Below are 9,109 nucleotides of genomic sequence, written 5' to 3' on the forward strand. Positions count from 1 at the left end.
TCCGGCAACTTAGAAATGAAACTAAAAGAATGATCTTAAATGATAAAAAAAACTTCTTCCTCCACCTCCAACACAAACACCTTAATAATCCACAAAAATTCTGGGCAGGCTTAAACAAGCTCCTGCACCCAGGCCAGGCAACCACCCCCACTCCAACAACTTGCAAACAACAGTGCCCTGTAAACATTGCTAACATATTCAATAGTTTCTTCACAGAACCTATACAATCCCTGGCCACACAATTCAAACAAACAACCAGCCCACTCCACTACCCATGCCAGCAGAATACTACAACTACATCAGATCATCTATTTACCTTCGATCCAGTACCCATATCCTTTATAACATCTCGTCTTAAAAAACTAAAACCCACTAAGCTAGCAGCTGACCTTCTCCCAGCTGAGTTTCTGCAAAAAGCAGCTGAGGCCGTTTCCTATCCCATCTCCATAATCATAAACCGTACCTTGTCAGAAGCCTTCATCCCCTCCATATGGAAAATGTCCCACATTATTCCTCTCCATAAAGGTGGTAGCTCACTAGAGCTAACCAACTACAGACCTATAGCTATACTCTCACCCTGGCCAAAATTATGGAAAAGTGTGTCCACAAACAACTGATGGAACACCTCACCAAAAATAAAATTCTAGCTAACTCCCAACATGGCTTCAGGCCAAATCACAGTACCACATCAGCCCTACTATCCTTTTCTAATACCATCAATAACTTCAGAAACAATAATAAACTATCATCTGCTCTTTTCTTAGACCTCTCCAAGGCCTTTGATATGGTGAACCACATTCAACTCCTCCATACATTAAAAAAACTATCACTCAGCAATTCCACGCTGAAATGGTTCCAATCCTACCTGTCCAATAGGCAACAGGCTGTTCTATGGCAGGACAAATTATCTACATGCCTACCTGTTACACTTGGTGTTCCCCAAGGATCTATTCTTGGCCCTCTTCTCTTCAGCATCTTTGTTAATGACCTGCCCATAATCACCCCCCATGCCACATGCATTCAATATGCAGATGATTCGACTATCATCAGCACTGCCTCCAACCTGGCAGACCTCACTGCTTCAACCCAAGACACCTTCAACCTAAGAGAAAAATTGTTCTCAAGTCGACAACTAGTTCTCAACCCCAACAAAACAAAACTACTTACTTTCTCACCCACTAACAAGACTCTTCCCCCCACCTTCTCTATTACATCCTCCAATGGAATCACTATATCACCAGAAGCTCACACAAAGCTATTAGGTGTTACCATTGATAACTCCCTTAAATTTGACACCCATTTCAATCTCACCATCAAAACCGTCAATAAAAAGCTTGGCTCTCTCTATAAAGTAAAACACTTTCTCACTCCTCACGCTAAAATTACAATTGCCAGCACACACCTACTATCAACTCTTTTCTATGCCCCCCCTCTTTACAAACCTAAACAAGACAACCCTTAACAAACTTGCTTCTTGTTACAATCACATAGCTAGATTTGCCACAAATTCCACCTTTAGAATGCACCACTGCACTAACTTGAAGCAACTAGGGTGGTTAGAGTTTTCCAGCCAACTCCATTTCAACCAACTCAAAACGGCTCACCAGATACTGTATCACCCAGAGAAAACACCAGCTCTGAAAAACATCATTAACCCCTATATTAACCTGCAATCTTTACGCTCCTCCAATAAGATCTTAGCTCAAACTACCAAAGCCAATAATTCTGCTGGGGATTCTCTATTCTCAAACTTTGTAGGTAAAATGTGGAACTCCCTACCGACCATGCTCACCTCAGAACCCTCACTCCTACAATTCAAAAAAAAGCTTAAACCCCATCTCAATACTCTCTGGCAATGTCCCTGTTCCAAACCTGATTAACCACTATCATTTACCCTTCTCTTACCTCACTACGCTTTTTAACAAGGCGCCTCACCTTTGTAACTGACCTATGTTTTTTTTTTTATATGCTGCTGTTGTTTTTTTTTTTCCCAAGATGTGATGTATCTTTATATTGTATTTAGAACTCAACTATCTTCCTTTTTTGCATTAACAATGTTCATATGTCTGTTATGTACTTGGAGCTTTTCTCCCCGGGCCTCCGCTGAAAATGGACATGTATCCAGTCGGACTCTCCCGGTTAACAAATGTAAAATAAATAAATAAATAAAATAAAATTATATGATGTTTAATGCATGTCAATGTTATCATACAACACCTACAGTTAGGATCTGTTGAATACAGTACATTCCTCACAGTGCATGATCTATTTGTGACAATGACAGTTATACTGTTACCTTCACATACTCATTTTATGAAATACGACATCCTACCTGGTCAAACACACCTTCTGTTAAGCAACCATAGGCCAGTATGGTCGTCTTTGGTGATGTATTTTGTATAAAGGAGTCCTGTGGTAAATGTCATTTTACAGCCATCCAGATGTGTTCATTTCTATAGCGTGTATAGGTGTTTTATGTTTTCCATGTAAAACTATTTTGTTTTTATCATATGCATGATGTTCAGTGTGGAAAACTAGTGGTATTTCCAGTAGCTGTGCTCTGTGTTGTCATGACCCAAAATTGTGAGCCAGATGATGCCATGTTACCTGAGCCTCAGTCACACACACAAACACACACACACACACACACACACACACACACACACACACACACACACACACACACACACACACACACACACACACACACACGCGCGCACACACACGCACACACATATTTTTCCCACCCTTGTGTCCTCCTGATCATCCTGTGACAGCTCTGATAGCTTCACTTTGAACATCTGAGGTTCTTAGGGTAGGTTACCCAAACCTGAAGCTGGCAGGCCACCGTGTTTTGATGTTAGCATGTTCTGCAGCATAGCATGCAAGGTGACCATCTGTGATGCTTTTTCTGGTGTGTATTGGAGTGTATCCCTGGATGCATCCAGACATCTGAATCTCACTTTCAGCACTCCAAACACATGTTCAATGGTGTTCTGTGATGTGGTGGTCACTCAGTTGTATGTATTCTACTCAACAGGCTTTGATGGGGCTCTGTATAGCATCATAAGCTAAGGCTCAAGTGGATAACCACAGTCACCTGCTTGTAGGAAGAGGAAAACATGTATTTAGTCCTCATAGTTACTGTTGACAGGTTTGGATTCTGATTACATCATAGCTGTTGTCCTGTATGTAACAGGTAGGTGTCCCTCAGAAATTTCACCATGTTAGAAAGCAGCCATAAGACCACTTACCCCTCCAGCTGAGGTGCATTATCTTAGTAATGAGGCAGTTTGCAGTGCAGACAACCTGACAATTGAGAGATGTCCACCCCTTTCTATTGATGTAACATTCAACATCAGCTACCACTGGGGTTTTGATTGGCACATGGGTGCAGTCATTTGCACTGAGGACGTAGAAGAAGTTGGGAATGACATAGATCTGTTCCATGGCAGTTCTGTGCTTCATGGTTGTTGTTGGCAAGTGGACAGAATCATCTACTTTGCTGCACATTATTGTTAGGAACTGTCCAGAATGCGACCGATAACTGTCCATGGCACTCCTACATCATAACCCATATGCCACTGTGTCAGTCCTATATCATAGCCCATATGCCACGGAAATTTCCACAAGGCCATATTTTTGCTTCTACTGGTCCTGTGTTACCCTGCAGACTGTATAAAGATATGTAGGATTCACACATACTGCACACAGCCTATCCCAGCTCTCTGTATAACCTGTATCTATCTATTATTTCCTGGTCAGAGATCTGGCTTAGCTGTAGATTGGCAAAGAGCCTTGCTGGCTGCCTCCTAGGATATATTTGCAGGTCATCCTCTAGTATGGTTTCTAGTACCCAAGGCTGCTCTAATGCATTGAATGCAGCTTGTATGTTTTTTTTAAATATACTACAAAATGTTTAGGATTACTGAGCAATTCATATCAGTTTTTTTGGCAAAAAGTGGAGCATGTATAGCTTCCACGAGTGCTTTCATAAAATTGTTGTTGTATCAGTCTGTTGTATTTTATTGTCGTTAGCTGCATCTGTTGTATTTGGGAATCTGGCAGGCAGTATAGAGTTTGCAATTATCCTACAAAATATTCATTAGTCTTGTCATTACATCCATTACAGAATTGTATCTGCCACTAATATATCAACATCTTCCTTTTCGAAGCTGCACTGTCCACAACTTTCTTTTGGAATCCATTCCCAAGGGTGGTATTCAGTAAAGTCCTACATTGTACAACTCCAAAGTATTTGATGTAAATAAAGGGTCAATGCTACAAAGAGTATTCATGTGTGATATAGATTCATAGCTTCATAGGTAGGTACTGGGCTATCTGCCCGAAGGCATATATCAGCCCAGCCACGTTGTGCGGTATTCACCGCCCCTTTGGTTAGTTCCCTAGGCCCTTGATCTAGCAGCTAGTACCCTTGGCTCTTATCTAGTAGAGCTGTTGGTATGATCCCTAGTGTGAACTTTCTGTTTCCCATCCACTCGTCAAGGTTCCTCTTGAAGAGTGAGAGTGAGTGGCTCTGTCTTATGTAGATCGGGACCTTGTTCCATAGCAAGGGAAGTCTTTGTGAAGGGAATCTATGCCTCCAGCATATTCTATTCATTGTTGTGCTGAGGGTTATATCCCTAGAGCGTGTAGCTCGAGTAGATTTGGTTTTGCTAAGATGGAGCATGTTCAACAGTTCTGGGTTGGATATGGCTCTGTATGTTAGACAGAGATCACCTCTGAGAAGGTGGTATGCAACAAATAAAAGCCTTAGTTCTTTCAATCGTGCTGCATAGGACAACTGTTTAAGGCCAGTAATCCTCTTAGTGAGGTACTTCTGTGGTCCCTCCAGCTGCTGGAGATGCTTAGCCAGGTACATTCCAATTGGTGCATTGTACTCAATAATGGGTCTGATGAGGGAAGAGTAGAGGGGCACCACTACATCCTTAGATCTTGATGCGAACCCTTTCTTGATTAGATGGGTCACATAGAAGGATTTTCTAACCACCTTGGCAACATGGTTATCAAAGGAAAGCTGACTATCGACTTGGGTCCCTAGATCCCTTATTACCTCTTCAGATTTCGGGGGGTTACCTCCTATGTGGTAGTTCCCGGGTACTCTGTTTTTTCCAAAGGGGATTACTACACATTTTTTAGCATTTCGCTTGAGACCATGGCTTTGACACCATGCATCAGTCTCATTAAGGCCCTTCTGGAGGATATCCATGTTGGCCGGAGACTCTATTATAGCACCCAGTTTGCAGTTGTCCGCAAACTTGGTCAGCCACAGCCCTTCAGTGCTTGTCTGTACTTCTGAGAAGTATATGCCAAACAGGAGGGGGCCCCAGGACAGAGCCCTGAGGCACACCGCTCGTTACTGGTCTGGATTCGGACATAGATCCCGCTACTCTTACTTTGTTGGATCTGTCTGAGAGCCAGTTTGCGATCCATCTTGTGACATAAGGGTTTATGCCCAGGTTGGTGAGTTTATCAATAATACCTGAATGGGGAATGGTGTCAAATGCTTTAGCAAGGTCAAGGTAAGCCGTGTGTACCTCCTTTCCCTTATCTATAGCCTGAGTAACTGTCTCAAAAAAGTCCACCAGGTTCAGGAGGCATGATCTGCCCTTGATGAAGCCAAACTGTGTGGGGTCAAGTGTTTGGAGGTTCCCAATCTCTCTATTTATAAGTTCCATAATGATTTGCCTTACAAATCAGACTGGTCAGGCTTATTGGTCGGTAGTTCCCAGGGTCGGTTGTGGGCCCACCCTTGTGCAGCGGAACCACTGTTGCTGTGCGTCATTCTATGGGCACATATCCTGTCGAGAGGCTGAGACTGAAAAGGGTATTCAGATGCGGGGTTAATTCATTTTGGAGCGTATGACACAGCCCGGGACACCATGGTCCCATGGAGGCAGTGTTTTTAGCTTTTGATAGAGCCTTATTAACCAACATATCAGTAATAATTGGAGTTACACAATCCCCTGGAATAGTAATAGGCCCTGTAGGTGGTGGTGGGGGGAATTTGCACTGAACCTGTCAGCCAAGATGTTGGCAATGTCAGTGGGGTCAGTGTATTTTGTTCCATTTTGTACTAGCTCAGAGCAGACCTGAGCATTGCCATTTAGGTTTTTGATGTAACCATAGAAGGCCTTATGGTTATCCTTGGCATCCTTGGCAACGTTCTTTTTGAAATTGGCTTTAGTTGACTTGATGAGGGCTGTCAATTTCTTACTAATGCTGATCAGGGGTGATTTTTCTACTTGAGATTTGGCCTTTTTTTGTATGTCTCCTCCTTTTATTGTATAGTTTGCTTATGGCCGGGGTCCACCAGCCTGGTTTCTTCTTGCTTGAGGAAGGATTCTTGGTTTTATTTGGGACAGCACGGTCCATGCAATCCTGAAGATGTATATAAAGTGCCTTGGTGTAGGATTCTGCATCCTGGATATCATTATCCTTCTGCAAGGGAATAGTGAAGCTTTCCACTTCTGACGCAAGTTGTTTGAAGTTTGCTTTGGAAAGGTTTTTTATGATGGTTTCTTTGACTGGGAGAGGTGGAGGGGTGAGGATGTCCAGGGTTATCAGTTTGTGGTCTGATCTGACCAGAGAGGGAGTGATAATAGGTGTGGTACAATGGACGCCCATATTTGTGATGACTAAATCCAGTATGTTGTCCCCTCTAGTGGGAGAACATACCAGTTGTTCAAGTGCATTTGAATTTATAAATTCTATGAACCGCTGGGAATAGGAGTTAGAACTTTGGTAGTTCACCCAGTCTATACCAGGATAGTTGAAATCACCCAAAATGATGGTGTTGGGTAGGACCTTTATATTTTCCAGTGCCTCAAGGAATGCTGAGTGAGCATCTTGGGACATGGTGGGTGATCTATAACAGGCTATGACTTGAAATGTGGTTTTGCCTGCTGATAGCTGAGCATGGATGATCTCTGGGGCATCATGCTGCGCCACCAACCTGGAGATGTGGGTATCCTTGATGAATATGGATACACCTCCGCCCTTTGTACTGCGATCCAGTAACTGAGGCCGGAAGGTATGATATGAATTGTAACCTGGTAGTGCTGGGGTGCTCTCTGGATCCTTGAACCAGGTTTCCGTCACTGCACAAACATCAATTTTCTCCATACTGAGGAGTGCCTCGAGTGCATACATTTTGAGGTTGAGACTTCTGGCATTGAGTAGCATTACCCTTAGTTTTTGGTTATCTGTGCTAGTTACGGTGGTTGGTTTGTCCTTTGAGCCTTGCCTTAAAAAGGCACTATGGGGATGGAAAGATCCTTGGCCAGTATTCGAAAGCCTAGGGGTGACAGGTGCAAACCATCTCTGGCGAAACAGCGAGGCTTGTCTATCATGTCATCCCAGGCAGACAGACATTGGATCCCCTTATAATGACACCAGAAGCTTAGCCAATTGGTGAAATTGATCATTTTGTCTTTGTATTGTGTTATCATTCTAGGTGAAGGTAGTATGCTACTCAAGGTCAGAGTCATACCAGCTTGGGCTACATGATCAGAGAGCTCCTCAATGTCTCTTTTCATGTAGTCCAGGGATGTACATCTTAGATCATTCACACCAACATGTACAATAACAGCGTCATACTTGTACTTGTTCTGGAGTGACCTAAGTGCCTGCGTTATGTGGTGGATCCTAGCACTCGACAGGCAGCTGACAGTAACCTTCTCCTTGTTCAGCCTGGTGAGTGGAACATCTGTGTGCCTTACTATAGAGTCTCCTATTACTAGCGTGTTGGGTATGGTGCTTTGCCTTAGGGGCTGTCGTGAGGAGCACTGCTTTTTCTGGCTTGTGTTTGGATGTGCAGGTTGCTTGCTTGTCTGCTTTGGAGGGCCCTGTTTCTTTTTCAGATTGGTACCTAGTGCCTCCAAATATGTTTTTGTGTATTTATGTGTATGTTTTGCCGGTGCTTGTTTTGTAGATCCATGTGTGACTGGTGGTGTGATGCTAGTGTGTCTCTTCTTCACTTGACTGTCTGTTACAGTCATGGGTTGAGAGCGCTTAGCCTCCAGTCTGGCTGTGTATTTGCATCTCTTACAAGTGTTTGTGTCTAGAGGTAAGAGGAGAGGATTGTCTGTATACATGAGGCAGTTGTGACATTGCCTCAGGATGTCCAATTCCACCAGATGAACTGGAGACTGCTCCTGAAGATGACCTCTAGAAATGCTTAGAAAAGTAAATTTCACTTGTCTTGCAGACAATCGAGGGTCTTATGCTGTATTATAATAGTGCTGTTTAGGAGATTTGGAAAATAATAGTGCTGTCTAGAAGATTTGGACAAGTGCTGATTTGGGTTATGCAAGTGCTGCAATAAGAGCAGTTGATCTGAAGCACTTGAGTTGAGGCTTGCCTAGGTCTAAGGGAAAATTTGCAGTGCAGACTTTGTGGAGCCAGGAATAGTATACGCCAGCTAACCGGCGCTGCCCGATGCTGCTCTGTGCGCAAGACTGCGCAAAAAGAGAGTTGCAGGGTTTTAAGAGAGGGAGAGATCAAGGAGTTTGGAATTCACCCAAAAATGGCCAATAAAACTACAGTTTCTAGGCAGTAAACACTCCTACAGGGACAGGCAGGCTGCTCAGTGTTAACCACTGCCAGTGATGAACACAGAGACTTCCCTTTAGCCCAAGTAAGCACTGGCCTCCAAGAAACTTACAAACAGTTCAGAACAGCAACTCTGTAACTGAACTTTTTTATTAAATTATAGAAAGTGGGAAAATAGCAAGATTTTTTTGTTTTTGTTTAAGGAAAGCAGAGACATGCAAGTAGCAAACTAGTCAGAACAATAAATGACCCCAACATGTGTGTGCTAGGTCAGAGGCAGGTAAAATGCAATTTTAAGAAAAAACAATTTTAAATTAAGTGCAACACAAAAAATGCAATAAACAGGCTCTAGGTATATTCTAAATACTGTTTCTAACACAGATATCAACTTTTGCAAGCAAGAAAACGCCGAAAAGTAGGCAGCAATGCAGTTTTTCTTAAGAAGTAAATCAGAAGAAAATACTTAAAATCTCAAAAGTGGCTCCTTTCTTCTCTCAGCGTTTTTTCCTCTTGGTAGGTGCTTCAGCAACAACTA

Source organism: Protopterus annectens, chromosome 1.part2, assembly GCF_019279795.1.
Source record: "Protopterus annectens isolate FY-2018-M chromosome 1.part2, PAN1.0, whole genome shotgun sequence".
NCBI classification, from domain to species: domain Eukaryota; kingdom Metazoa; phylum Chordata; order Ceratodontiformes; family Protopteridae; genus Protopterus; species Protopterus annectens.